This window comes from Mesocricetus auratus, unplaced genomic scaffold (assembly GCF_017639785.1).
Source record: "Mesocricetus auratus isolate SY011 unplaced genomic scaffold, BCM_Maur_2.0 Super-Scaffold_100691, whole genome shotgun sequence".
Lineage (NCBI taxonomy): Eukaryota > Metazoa > Chordata > Mammalia > Rodentia > Cricetidae > Mesocricetus > Mesocricetus auratus.
In genome coordinates this window covers 1,644,230-1,659,621 of record NW_024429267.1, presented here as the reverse complement: position 1 = coordinate 1,659,621, position 15,392 = coordinate 1,644,230, and the positions used below count along the sequence as shown (strand labels likewise).

Below are 15,392 nucleotides of genomic sequence, written 5' to 3'. Positions count from 1 at the left end.
TCGTGTGTGTGTGTGTGTGTGTGTGTGTGTGTGTGTGTGTGTGTGTGTGTGTGTGTGGTATGGTATATAAATCAGATGTTATTCCAGGCTCCTGGGGGAATTCTTCCTCCTAATTGTTTCAATGGATTGGGGAAAAAAACTCTAAGAATTTATTTATTGGTTGTTTTGTGTGTATGTTTTAGCTAATATTATAAACAGCTCAGCTCTATATATTTTCAGGAAATAGATGTAGTACACAAGAGGAAGAGACCAACCTGAAATTCATCCAGTATTGTTTTCTGTCACTATTAAAATACAAGTGCTGGGCTAGGGGTATAGTTTGGGATATGGAGCCTGCCTAGCATATGCAGGGCCTTGGATTCAATCGCTAATACTGTGAAAATAAAAATAAAAATTTAATAAACTGTAGGTATCTTGGGTCTCTTGCCGGAATATTTGTTCTATATCAGAGAGATGCCAAAATTACCCTCAGCAACATGGAAACAAGAAAGTTTAGCTCTGAAGTAGACACCACAGGCCTCAGGAAAACAAAGGCACTCCCACCAGTAACTACCCACAATTCTGTGTTTACAGCTGGGAGAACATGAAGGGTTAGAACAAAGAGACCTCTCCTCTACCCATCCTTCCTCAAGCTGCCACTAGATCCTCCAGCCCCCAGCTGCTCAGGCCTGGTGCTCCAAGCCAGCTGCCCTGCAGGGTTCCTGATACCACCAGAGCCAATAGCAGTTTTTCAAGTTGAGAGTTCATGGCAAAGTAGAGCTCCTGCTGGGAAGACCAGAGGGAATCTGGAGTCTGAGTGAGTGGCTCACTGTGTTCTGGCCTCCAGGTGGTACCAGGTCAGTTTGTTGAGCCTGTGCCATTGGTTGCTGATTGCTGCAGGGCAAAGCAGGTTGGCAGGGAACAGGCCTCGAGCCTTCAATCCTGAAAGACAGATCAGGGAAGTTTAAGAATTGAGTCCAAAGATGGCAATCCTGGTTTCTCAGGTTGGCACATCTGGCCCTTCCTTCTATGTGACGCTTGGATGTCTTGCAGGAACTTTACCATAGAACACTGGTTACCAGCAGAAGGTCTGGAGCTGCCCCAGACAGGCAGGAGCAGACAGGCAGTGAACACCTTGACTCACACTTCCTGAGTCCAGAGGTCAGGGAGTGGGAAGGGAACAGAGGGCAGTGTATGATAATTAGGGTAGAGTCAGGTCCCCTGTGCGTGTCTTGGGGATCCCACAAGTTCTGGCTGGAGCGAGAGCCTGCTCAGGGACAGGTAAGTCCCTTGGTGTGAAGTCAGCTGTGAGGACACTGATCACCTCTCTTTGGACAGAGCAATATTGAAGACTGAACACACAGAAGATCAAACCACAGAGCTGACAAGGACAAAAGAACAGATGTCCAGTCTAACTGTCTTCTCAGAGGTGTGTATGGAAGCAGGCTTGGGAGGAGTGGGCAACACTCTGATCAGCAGGTTCCCATCAATGTCCATTTCCAGCTGACGATGGAGGGCGCTATTGTGGAGCTGGGCAGAAATGCCGCTGATTTTCCTGCAAGCAGGTCACTCTCCTGGAGCCAATGGCACAGCCATGGTCCCTGCCCTGCACCTCCAGGCCTTTCTTCTGTCACCTGCACTAAGAACAGCTGCCTCCAAATTAGGTAATGCCAGGTGAAAGGACTTATGGAATGGGGAGGGAGCTTCTTTGAAAAGAATGGCAGTGCTTCAAGTTAGTGCAGATTTTTGATCCTGTGGCTCTTTTTCCTTTTAGAGTGTAGATGTGTGTGATACGCACATTCATAGTTTCATTGTGTGCGTGTGTACGCGCGCGCACGCGTGTGCACGCGCGCACACGCGTGCAGGGGACAGAAGAGACTGAAAGTCATTCTCAATCGGTCTCTCTAATCGCGGCAGGGTCTGTTATGGTCCCAGAGCTCACCCATTCTGCTAGCTAGCCAGCTTGCCCAGGGGATCCTGTCTCTGCCCTCGGTCATGGGATTACAAGTGGGTAGGATTTTCCTGGCTGTCATCTGTGCTCTGGTCCTCATGCTCGCACAGTGCCTCCGTTACCCACTGAGCCGTCTCCACAACCCACAGGTTTTGATTTTCTGAGGCAAATTAACAAAGATGTAAAGCAAGCAGGCTGAAAAGAACTGAGGCCTGGTGACACCCAGACTGGGGTTCAAGTATATGATCTGGGAAACCACAGGCCTCAGTTTCCCTCCTGGGAATTCTACCTGATAGCCTTCCAGTGGGAGGGGGCATGGTTTGAGACCTGGGGGAGGTTAAAACACAACGTATTTTGTAAAGTCCTCACACAGGGGAGGAAATGGGCTTATTAGTGACAAAGCCTCAGAAGGGCTAGCTGAACCATCAGAGGGACCAGTGACCCTGAAGGAAACATATCCCTTGTTATTCCCCTCAGCTCTAGGAGACAGACTCAAAAGAGGAGCTGCCAGCTCATCCTTCATGTGACTACTTAAGCCTGAACCAGGAAAGGGAGCAACTGTACATGCCTAGCTAGAATTTGAATATCTAATTTGATGGGGCATGTAAATTGGCAGTTATTCAAATGAGCACATTTGCATATATAGGGTTTAAGGCAACATGATAATTCCTTAATATTTTTCTCCACGGTGCAGTGAGGACTTTAGATCTCCCTTCTTTCCGAGGCTTTTTAGGAAAGGCTACAAAGGGAGCTGGGCGGAGCCCAGGAACTGCTCCGGGGATCAGATGTTGGATGTAACCCAATGCAAGGGGAGCTGGCTCTCAACCGACCTTCCCTGGACCCAAAAGGTGGCATCACTCACCTTCCTATCCATCTGTCCACGGCTGCCCAGCATGGCTGTCCCCACAGGGATACCTTCTTTGTTCAAGGGTGGCAGAGGCTCAACATTGCTTCCTTTAGGTCACCCCGCCCCCAGCATCCACACCCCTGGGAACACATTGGATATGCAAATTATCAGGCTTATTCCACCCTCCTGAATCCCTAGAGCTGGCCAGCAGCTGGATTTAACAGACCCTGCTGGAGGTACCTCTGTATCTCAAGCTGGGGACACTTTCACTAGGGCATTGCCAGACACCTGCCACAGGCTTTACAAGCACAAGTTCAAGGTTGCACCAGGATGTGGATTTACCTCTGAAGGCCAGACCCAAGCTACCATCCAACATCCTATGGGATCGTTTGGCTTTTGGTAAAGGAGGTTGGAGTTCCTGGTGACCTGGATGCCAGTAGGTAGTGGGGGATTCACCTGGCTCTGGCCCTGGTTCAGGGCGGCTTTTCCCCACAGGTGACATGGTAAGACAGAGGGAGACAGCACTAGGATTCAGATGGTGTTGGAAGGTTTCAGCTCTCTGTTGGACCCAGGTCCTGTTTTATCACCTTTTCCCTGCTATCACTCAGCCCGGTTCCTGAGGCCCAACGATTGCCCATACGGTGAGAGGCTAGAAATGGGTAGACAGTTCCCATAGAGTGAGTGTCCATCAGGGAAATAGCTGACCATGACCCCAGGTGCTAGGGATCAGATAATGGAGGAATCCCATGCAATCCAAAAGTTGAGGAATGCTTCCGTAGGTGGAGAAAGAGAGACAGAGGGCTAGGGTCTCCAGAGCATCAGGTTTGAACTGGAGATGGGGTCCAAGAAGCAAGCAATATCTATGAGGCCTTGCGGAGACTTGCAACTGCTAAAACTAGAGGAAGGGGATGCCCTATCTATGCTCTGTACAGACGATGCTGCCCATGGGTAGGTCTGGTAGGAGGACAAAGGCTTTGGAGCATCAGCTTAGGAGGCCTGTGAGGTGACCCAGCCTGCAGGAAGTGCACACAGAAAGGCCGATGGGCAGTGAGCACCCCTGATGGCTGTAGTGGGGAGGTCTCCCCCAGGTATCTGCCAGGATGCTGGGCCAACACATGGCATCCTGAAGAGCTGGAAAGGACTGGGCTTTGGTTCTGATTTGTCTTTTAGGATTTAAATCCTGCAGCAGGGCCCTTGATGAGATTTGTAGTGTGATCTCAGTTGCCAGCTGAGGGAGCTGGGTGGAGTCTCAACCTGGCTGCAGCAAGACCAGGGATGGAGACCTGAGTCAATCTAGAGTAGAAGTGGCCATCTGGAGTGACTTAATGGGATGGGAAAAAGGAAGATGCTGGACTCACGTAGGAATGTTCTAGAAAGAAAAGACGAGAGCCTGGAGATAGACAAGAATGCAGAGACTTGGCAGGGGGCTTTCTAGGTTGCATTTGGGATAGAGTGTGTAGGCAGTAGTTAATCATTTTCTCACTGCTCAGGACAACCGATGATCTTATCTGATCCCCAGGCTCCTCCTAGCCCTGCCTGTTCCAAAGTGGCTCCATCCTCTTGTTTATAACACAGCTGATGAAGTACCCTCCATCATGCCTACCTTCCTAATAGGAAGGAAGAAAAAAAAAGGAGGGTAGAGGGAAGGTCACTTACCAGCTGCACCAGCCCCGTTTCTGGGGCTTTCCTGGAACTCTCTCCTAAAGACTCCTACCAATACCCAAAAGCAAGGCAGAAGCATGAGGCATTTTCCTTCCACACCCCACTGCCTTAAGGCATGGGAAGGGGCGATGGGTACGATACAGACAGCCAGAAACCACACTGCAGACAGAGAATAAATACAGGAAATTAGAATATATTTCCATCTGATTTTACTTCTTAAAAATTAAAAAGAAACTGTAAACATTAGCAAATGAGGTCAAGTTATCAGGATAACCAGGACAATCTGAGGCAGGAATCATGAAAAGAACAGAAAGCCACTTGACAGCCACGAGCAAAATGGAATTTATTGAAAGGATTCCTGGGACTGCCCCAGGCTCTGTGGGTGAAGGCTGGAGGGCTGGACAATCAGGAACCTCTTTCTCCCGGTTTCAGTCTTAAAGGACCCTGACTCTAGTTCTTCATGACCTAGTCATAGCTTCTGGGCTTCTCCATCTCTCTCTTCCACCCCCACCCCACCCCTGAATCTTGAGTTCTTTCTTCTTTGTTCACAGCAGAAACACGTCACCCAACCCTGCTGGTTGGAGTGCCAACAGGGAAAGTCTCCAAGACCCAGTGCTACTATTATCCAATACCTGAGAGCAGGTGATCTATAAACAACAGAAATTTGTGTTTTGCAGTCCAGAAGACTGGAAGTTTAAGGTTTGATAAGATTCTGGTCTTCCAAGGTGGTGCCTACACTGTGTCCCTCTATAGGAACACATTGCTGTGACCTTTCATGGAAGGAAGAGAAAATAAAATGCCCAACAGGCATCCAATACTTTCATAAGGCTGCAGCACATCTGTACAAGAAAGTGGAGCCCTCATGACTTGACCACTCCAAAGGGTGTGCATGCATATGTGTTTATATATGTGTGTGTACATATGTGTGTATATATGCATAAATGTGTATGTGCATGTGTGCATGCATATGTGTGTATCTGTATGTGCGTGTGTGTATGCATATGTGTATATACATGCATGTGTGTATATGTGTTTATATGTGTATGCATGTATGTGCATGTGTGTATACATGTGTATATGTGTATGGCAGTCAGAAGTCAACCTCGGGTGTGGGTCCTCAGGGTCCCTCATTTATCTAGAGTTTGCCAAGCAGATGTCACAAACCTCCTGTCTCTGTCTCTCCAGGGCTGGGGTAGCTGGCATGAACCACTACCCCCAGTGTTTTCACATAGGTTCTCGGGTGTTTAGGCTTGCAGAGCAAGCACTTTTTTGACTGAGGCATGCTCCCAGCCTCCTCACTCTTAATGCTATCACATTGGCTCTCAAGCTTCAATGCATGAATTGATGGAGGGGGAGGGTCACTTCCAGACTACAGTATTGGGTTAGAACATGAGACTTCCCAGGCTCAGATGCCGCTTGCTTGACAAGGTCAAGTGTGGACTGGATGTGCTGCTGCCCTTCAGCAGACACTGGGGACAGATGATCAGTCAGTCAGACTTTCCCACAAATACCTTCGGCGCCCACCTCTCTTGCTCCTCGTCCTTACTCCACCCTCAGTTTTCCTTCCAGAGTGTCTCATACAAGCTGGACCCTTCCCAGAAAGGCTATGGAGTTCTAGACTGGATGAATCCAGACTCTTCGCATGTGTCCCCACATTTAGCTTCCTCTTCTAAAGACTGGAGAAGTCAAGTACAATCTCTCCTTTGGCCTCTGGAGCTGGGAACTGGGGAGGATGAAGATATGGGTCTTACATTTCAGCCTGTAGTTTCCATCACCTAGATAGATGTCACCTTCAGGGAAAGGTCAGAGAAGTCCCCTCCCAGACACCCTGCAAACAAGACTGCCTCCAGCCAGGGAGAAACCTAGAGCTGATACAAGCAAGAAAAGAGGCAAGACAGTGAAGATTCTAGTAAGTGACACAGCCAAATGAACATAAAACACAGTGCTTGCACTGGGATTCCAAACATCTGAGTGTAAGCAAGTCCTGATATCACCAGAGCCAGCAAGAGGCAGAGGCCAGTGATGACAGCAGATCAGCCACACCAAACTTAGAAACCAAACGTCTCATGGGTGTGCCATCACATGTTCCTTGTCCTCAGGAGGAATTTTAAAACTTAAATCTGGGGACCAGAGTGATAATGGTTCAGCCGGTAAAGGTGCCTGCTGCCAAGGCTCATGACCTGAGTTGGATCCCTGGAACCCAGAGTGGAAAGAAAGAACTAACTCCAGCAAGTTGTCTTCTGACCTCCAGACATGTTCTGTGGTGACATACACACACATTAATAATAAATGTGATAAATTAAAAATAACACTGCATACGCAGTATAGGAAAGTTGTTTGAACTATTTTAGAATAGAACTAATCTCTAGTTTATCTTTCCAAACACAGTTTCTCTTTTATAAACATTCTGATGAGTAACTATGTTTTTGGTATAGTTTTTTTTGTTTTTTTTTTTGTTTTTTTTGGTTTTTCGAGACAGGGTTTCTCTGTGGCTTTGGATGTTGTCCTGAAACTAGCTCTTGTAGACCAGGCTGGTCTCAAACTCACAGAGTGCTGGGATTAAAGGTGTGCACCACCAATGCCCTGCTTTTGGTCTATTATTAAGTTGGCTTTCTGTATAGGAGAAAAGCTGCACATTTATTTACCACTTGGACTATGGGGAGGAACCACTAACAGGTTCATTCAACATCAAGGCCAGCAGGTAGAAATAGGCAGAGCAAGAATTCCCCATCCCAGTGCTGAATGGATGATACAAAACCTTGCATCGTATTTGTGTCTGACTTTGGCTACACAAATGCGAGTGTGAGCACATGTGCACGCACGCGCACACACACACACACACACACCTACACACACACACACAAGACATCCATGCACAGTACTGATGAACTGGTGTTAAAACATGCACACTTACCTGACTCAACCACCTGGGGATCACACAGCAATGCAAATCAGGAGTCAGAGGAATGACCTCCCTGAGCTGGGCCTGGTGGCACAAGTTTGTTAATCCCAGCTACTCCAGAGGCCAAGGCAGGAAGACTGCAAAACCAAGGCTTGCTTGAAATGTAGAGAAAGTTCAAAACCAATGTGATCAAGACTTTCACTCAAAGTTTCAAAAGTAGGGCTGGGGACACGGCCCAGTGGTGGAGGGCTTGCCTTCGTGTTGAGGTTATAGATTCCATTTTTAATATTGAAAAACAGGAAAAAAGAAGAATGCTTTCTCCTTTAAACCCTGTCCGATTTTCCTAGGAAGACAATATCCCCATCCCTGGTAAAGGATAAAATAAAATACAAATGCTATTAGAAATGAGCTATCTCTGAAGTATGTGCTTAACCACTTTGCACATAGGTCAGGCAGGAGGCATGGTGTCCCCTCTACCAGGAGCATTTGGGATTGAGTGTGACTGGCACATTCACCTCCCAGAATCCAGTGATTCCACCACCAGCAGGCAGGTGGGTAACATCGAACCTTAATAACAGGGACGCCCTCTAAGTTCCTAATTACCAAGCTTGCTTTTTTGCAGAGTCTTAGTACACTTCATCATGCTGGCAGAATCTGCTCTCAGCATTAAGATATCCCATCTGGGGCTCCCCTTTGAAAGGAGAGAATAGATCACCATTCGATACCTTCCCAAGAAGTACTGTATAAAGGGGGAGAAAATCCCAAGTTCAAACATGTTGGGGTTTTCCCTTTCTTCCCCCCTTCTTTTATTAAGCACTTTATTCTCTAAGAAGTTTGGACTTGTTAATTGCAGTGGTGGTAATTACAACCCTCTTCTGCCTCTGCAGAGCCCTTCTGAGGAGTTGAGCACCCTTCAAAAACACAAGCTCATTAATCCATACAGTAGCCCTACAGGTAGGAGATGGCTGCTAACCTTGGAGTCTGGGGCCCTGGGACTGCCTGGGCTAGAGTGTAGGTGCCCTGCTGGTCAGGGACTGGGATATTTGAAACCTTTTTTTAATCCAGAGCATTGAAGCCATGGTCACTGGCTTCAAGAATGTCCAACTGTCCCTGGAGCAAGAAAATCAAAGCCCTTGGCCTTGTACCAGTCCAAGCCATACCCATAGACACCTGAGCCTAGTACAGCATGACCAGACCCAGTGTCATCCAACCCTTTCCCTCCTCTTCATCGCACCTGAGGCTCTGCCCCATGTTTGTAATAACCCGCATCTTTTTCTGTATTAGTCCCAACGTCCAGCTGAGGCCCTCCTATTCATTGGCAGTGTCTTTGTCTCCCTATCTTCTACCAAACAGTCACTTTGCAGGCTATCCTGAACCCCTTCTAGGGCAGGTCTCACTTGCTCACTGAAGAGCTGCTTGTCATTCCTTGGAAGTAAATGTCTTCCTCCTTCCAAGAGGAAGCATCTTCCCTGAATTTCTGGGCAGCAGTGACAAATGCTAGCATCAGTATACAGGACGTGGTCGATGAGTGTTGATGGCAAAGTTGACAGGGTCTAAATACCTGTTCCTAGGGCAAGTGAGCAAGGTTGTAGCTCCGTTCTCCTCCTTGCTTGTCTCTACCTCCCCAGTACTGGCATTACTTTACATGGGTTCTGGGGGGTTAAACCTAGGTCTTCATGCTTGCAAAGCAAGAACTTTAGCTAACAAACCCTCCCCCCAACTCTGTCTCATTCACGCGCGCGCACACACACACACACACACACACACACACACACACAAACACGGTCATTTTTATTAAAAAATGATTATACTTACTAGGTATCCTCTGCTCCCTCTCTATGCTTGCTCAGTGTGTATGTGTGTGCGCGCACACGCACGGCATATAACTTCCAGAACTTTTTCCATACATAAAAACTTTTCTCACTTCATTTTAAAGGTACTTGGATAACTCTACAAAGATTAAGTTATACTATTAATATGAGTCGTAACTAGATATTAAACTTTACTTCTCTGTCTATTATCAGATAATGGATTAAATCATTGGCTGGGACAGGATCCAGTTCTGTCACTTCCACTGCCACTGCCCATGCCGACACTCATTTGGGAGACATTGCTGAGTGCCTGTAGAGGGCCAGCCTTTGGACATTGTCCTGGCTAGTTTTGTTATTAACTTGGCACACTTAGGAAGAGGGAACCTTAACAGAAGAATTGCCTGGATCAGATTGGCCTGTGGGCGTGTCTGCGGGGTATTTTCTTGATTGATGGTTGATGTGGGAGGGCCCTGACTATTGTGAGTGAGACCATCCCTAGGTTTATGAACCTTGGTTAGATGAAAAGTCCAGCAAAGCATGAGCCTGGAAGCAAGACAATAAACAGTGTTCCTCCATGGCTGGTCTTCTATTCCTGCCTCCAGGTTCCTGCCTTGGCTTCCCTAGATGACAGCCTGTAACTTGTAAGCTACTAAACCCTTTCTTCCTCCAAGTTGATTTTAGTCAGGGTTATTTATCACAGCAACAGAAGCCAGACTAGAGCAGGCATTAACCAAGTCCCCTGAGTTCCTCTCGCTGCCGTTGCTCAGATTTCCTTTCTGTGTTTCTCCATCCCCATCTGAAGGCACTGAAAGTCCATGCCAATTGCTTTACTAAAATTAGATCCATTACTTTTATTGTGCTTCTCTGACCACCCACTAAAGACCACACATTCTGATACAGGCTTACTTCCATTCACTTGTTCTTTGTGAAGCCATTTTTGGTTACTTACAATTCGTATTCCTTTTCTAATTGCTGATCAATCACGCTTTCATCACTTGGGATTCCCTTGAGTCCTGGATTCACACCAAGGTTGCAAGGTCACAATATTTCCTTTCGTATGCATGCTGTCCTTCCTGTTCTGTAGGCCTCCCAAGGGCATCACCAGCTTTTGGTGATCTTTGAAAGCCCTCTCAGAATCAGGCTTCATTTAGTTGGCCTTGGGAGACTGAACAAAGTTCAGGATAGCCTGGGCTCCTGTAGTGTAGTGTATACACAGCAGATGTACTACCAGGCCATTGCATTCTCTTCCAGTATGAAGCTCACTTTCCTGGCCTGAAAGAAATCAGCAGGTGTGTGTGTGTGTGTGTGTGTGTGTGTGAGAGAGAGAGAGAGAGAGAGAGAGAGAGAGAGAGAGAGAGAGAGAGAGAGAGAGAGAGAGAGAGAGAGAGAGAGAGAGCAGGGTAGGGGTGAGTTGTGGCCAGAGTCTTCCCAACGGAGAGAAATATGTATTTTCCACTCCCAATTGACTTTTTGACTGGAAGCAAAGTTTTGAAACCTGCTCATCCTTGCTGTATTTTTGCAGTAAAATGGGCAGCACTGGTTTAAGATTAGGTATTCTGTACCCACTCCAGGGGTGGCAGCTACAATTCTGAAAGGTAATTGCCATTATTTTCCCAAGTAGCTATAGCAGCCACTTCCTGGAGCCAAGAAGGAACAACTGTTTACAGGTTGAGTCACTCACGAATGCAGTTGGCTGCCTAGGTCCTTACCACCCTCTGCTGAAGCTGATGGAGGTGGAGATGGAGCTCTTCTGGACTCCCATAATAAACACTCACAGGGGAACTGGATGATTCAGGGCACTTAGGGAACCATACTGAACCTTGTTTAAAAGAGAAATTTAATTCCTTGCCTCCCATGCTGGCACACATCTGTAATCCCAGACTGGGAAGGAAAGGCAGAAGGACAATTTCTCCCCCAAGAAACCATGGTGGATGGTTTCCTGGTCCATGAACATGGGGCAGGGGTGTGGGTGGGGAGGGGGTGCTCTGACCTGCTCTACTCCACCTTCTTTCTCCCCTCAACTGAGAGGATCCTGGGCGCGGCTCACTCCCTGCCCTACTACTCTCCTTCATGGGCTGGATGAACACTTTGTCAAATTAATACTCAAGCGAGGAAACAAAGTCTCAAGGGAGACTTGATGAAAGCCGGTGTGTGCTCCTGGGGGTACATGTATGTGTGTGCCTTTGTTTGGAGGGGGGCGGATGCAGAAAAGAGTTGTCCACCTTCGTTTTTGAGATAGTGTCCTTCTTTAGACTGGAGCTTGCCAGTTCACCTAGGCTGACTGGTCAGCAAGGCCCGTGGATGTTGGATCTGCCTGTCTCCTTAGTGTTGGAACTGAAAGCGAGTGCCACCATGCTTTCTTATATGGGTTCTGAACCATCAAACTCAGGTCCTTGGGTTTGCAAGACAAGTCCTTTACTGACTGAGCCACCCCCCACCCCTAGCTGTGCCTCTCCTTTTTCACACTCAGGGGCATGTCAAGAATCGTCTCTATTGGAAATGTCATTCTCTGGACCTCGGTGCAGCATGGAGGTGGGGTGTTTGAGATCTAAAGACCCTCTGAGCTTCTCTGCCTCTGTGGATAGGAGCCCACACCTATGTCCTCCCATCCATAAGGGAGAACAGCATCTGGACTCATTCTGGACCGTAGTAACAGGCCTTTCCTCCCAGTCACAGGCATGAATGCAGACTTCGTGATCAAATCCCTGAGCTTAAGAGACGCATGGCAGACACGGGGCCCATTGAGTCAACTGTCTCAATATGCAGCTGAGGAGGAAAGATTGCGGTCTCACTGACTACAGTGTACACCCCCTATTCCGGCTTCCACCAAATCCATCTGAGCACCTGCAGAAGGCCCTCAAGAGGCTTCCCTTGGCACAGTCAGCACTGGGTCATTAGCTGCTGAGACTAAAGTCCAATCTACCCACAATGTGTGCATCCCCAGCTCCCACCCTGCCTGAATCAACGATTGGAAGGGAACCAAAGCAGTTCCTACTTGGGCCCATACAGCCAGGTCCAGCCAGCACCTACTGCATTCCCCCAGGGCCACGCCTGCAGAAGGACGATAAGGGAATCAGATTCTCCAGTGACAGAAAAGGGATAGTCCAAAGACCTAGAATATTTAGCTGTATTTACCTGCCATAATCAGCTTCTCAAAGACAGTCGCTGGGCAGCTCTTGCTACATTGATTATACCACCTCCTATTTTTGGCCCCTGGGGGCAAACAGTTCTGATTAATATTTCACAACATGGTTTTTTTTCATATCCCTTTCTTTGCATTGTTCTCTCTCTCTCTCTCTCTCTCTCTCTCTCTCTCTCTCTCTCTCTCTCTCTCTCTCTCTCTCTCTCTCTCTCTCTCTCTCAGCCCCTGAGAGCCTGATAGAGAGACGCAGAATATTTTACCGTCTCTTGTGTCTGCCTGCTCCAGTAATCAGCGGACTCAATCATGCTTGCAGTGTTTTTATGAATTAATAACAGGCACTTTGGAGGGCTAGTGGGGGAGGCAGGAAACGCAATCTATGGAAGCTTAATGAGCGCCGTGGGGAACAGCTCGCTCCCCGCCTCCCTCCCCACCACACTGCACTGTAAATCATCTTTTCTGAGATTACTGGCTTTCAGACTAGCCTAGACAGTTTGCAGGAGCTCCTCGAATGTCCCTCTGTTGCTGCCAGATGCCCCCAGGAAATGGAAATCTGGGAGAAGCAGCAAAGGCAAAGGAAGGGACTAGGGCTAGGGCTCAATTTGTAAAGAGCTTGCTTGGCATTCACCAAGCTCTGGTTCCATCCCCAACACACAGATAGTGGAAGCAGATGGTCAGAAGTTCAAGGTCATCCTCAGCTACACAGCAAGTTTGAAATCAACCTGGGCTACACAAGACCCCGATTCAAAAAGACGGTAGCAGTGGTTGCTGGAGAAAAGAACTGAAGCCTGATTTTTCTTTGCCTATGTCCATAACACCCTGCATGCACCAAATCTCACCTGAAGAGGCAAAGAAGCTGGTGCTCTGGCTTGGCCAGGCAAATGGCCACACGCTTCCATGCACAGTCAATCTGGCAAAGTAGGTGAGACAGCTTGGTGATGCCCAGTTCACAGCATCAGCAGCTCACTATGTGAGTTAGGATGGATGTTAGGGCCATGCCAAACGACTGCAGGGCATTCTCCCTTCCTTGTGTTCTGGTAAAGCCTTGTAGATAGACTCTGGCCCACACTCTGAGTGGCAATACTCTAAATGTAATGTCCCTTCCTATTCTTCATTTGTGGAGAGAAGTGTAATTACTACCTCAAGCAGAACCTTAGACCAGACCTACCTTCCCAGTAGGACTATGAAGGCCAATACTGTAAACAGAAAGTTGATTTGGAAGCAAGGCCAAGCTGCAATGATGCCCCCTTTTCTTTTGAAGAATGTTGTAGCCACACAAAAGTGGAGAGAATAGATGTTAATCTGAGTGTTTATGACACTGTGCCCTTAGGCTCAGATGATTTTTCCATGCAAGGGTAGCCTTCCATTCCTAGCAGGCGGGTACCACATGTCAAGGCCTCTGTGACATCAATGAGCTCATCTGGCCTCTCTCTTTAGAGATGCTGTGTCCTCATTCTTGCAAGTGCCACTCCTCACCCACCGAGACAGATGCCTGGGCTCATTTGTTTCATGTTGACTTCAAGTTTTCATCTTCAAATGTGACACTTTCAAGACTTGGGGAAACCGGTGTTTAGGAAGCATCATGCATTTGAACTTGGACTTGAAGGCTCTCTGGGTTCTGTGGGATGGAGCCATAAGGCTTCAAGGCCCTCATCTTGGAAACACTTAACTATTCTTGAAAGCACAACTCACTTACTAGGATCACACAGACCCAGTAATGCAAATTTCCAAACAGCATCTCTCTGTGTTAGTCACTCGGTTCTCCCCAGGGAGGACTGCTTTTGCCAGAATTCCTTCCGAACTGCCACCTGAGGGCTTAGGAGGCCTTTGACCGAGGCCAGGTTTCCATGAGGATTTGGCTCACAGGCATTTATCACTTTGTTTTTGCAAATGTGGGTCCCAGGCTAGCATCTCGTGGGAACATCAGGAAAAATGCAGACTCCCAGCCTCCACCCAGGTCCCATGCATGAGCTGGAATCTACCTTTTAATCCCATCACCGGATCCTGGGCAGACCTAGTTAATGATGAGACACTGGGGCTTTTTGGTAGCTGGGGGACATGTCCAGGTATGCACTTGCCTTTAACACTGATTCTCTGCTTGGCCCCAGCCCATATAGTTCACCAGTTGGAGAAACCCAAGCCTCCCACCAGGCTTCCAGGTTCCCGAGAGATTAGATGAACTCTGGAACCTTCTTCATGTATGTCAGTAAGAAACATCTCCACGTTCTCAAGGCCTTCAGCCTTCCCTGACGCTGTCCCTCTCATAGACCCTGGCAGATATACTTCTGTCACCTGAGAGAATGAGTAACTTTTACAATCCCCATTCCAGTGAGGATACTGAGTGTCACAGAGGTTGCAGCTTGCTGTGACCATCGAGTGAGGCAATGCAGCTGGGCACATATTCCTCAAGCCGCCTCTCTCTGGGACCCTTCTGGACAGAGTCATAATTTATATAACAGTTCTTCCAGAAAGTTCTATGTGTTGAGGTCTAGCTTTGCTTTAATAGAACCTATCTTAAAAGCACAAGGATGAGATGTCCAGACTGTGTGTGCATGAGTGCGCGCGCGCGTGTGTGTGTGTGTGTGTGTGTGTCCGTGTGTGCGTGCATATGCTTGTGCATGTGTGTATGTGCATGTAGTGGGTATGCATGTGTATGTAAAATGTGTTTATGTAAAGTGTGTGTGCATGTGTGTGTATGTGCATGTGTATTTATGTTTTTACATGGATGTGTTGTGTGTAAATGTGGAGGTTAGACTATCTCAGGTACTCCTCACAAGCTATCACATTGTCCATGCAACCTGCGGATGAGACTAGACTGCATCCCCAGCACTGGAGTCACATGCCCAGCTTTTTACATGGTTTCTGGGGCTTTGTCCTTAGGTTTTCGAGACAAACACTGCCGACTGGGCTATCTCCCCAGCCCCCAGATGTTTGCTTTTGCTCAGTGGACATTTACTTCAGGTGCTAGCCCAGAACTGGGTCTAGATAAGAGGAATGAATAAGATCCAGCCCTCAAACCTCACATACCAGGTCTTCATTTTAATAGCTTTCAACGGGACAGGGGCATCTTCTTACATTAGACTCTCCCCAGAGGATATGTG

The 15,392-nt window shown here is 47.8% G+C and overlaps 1 long non-coding RNA gene across 1 annotated transcript; it reads left to right on the top strand.

Annotated features, from left to right (window-relative positions):
* Positions 1-1,192: 1,192 nt before the first annotated feature.
* LOC121137631 lies at positions 1,193-14,028 on the top strand. Its single transcript, XR_005874918.1, has 2 exons — positions 1,193-1,408; positions 11,823-14,028. It is a non-coding gene; the product is annotated as an uncharacterized LOC121137631 (long non-coding RNA).
* The last annotated feature ends 1,364 nt before the right edge of the window (positions 14,029-15,392 follow it).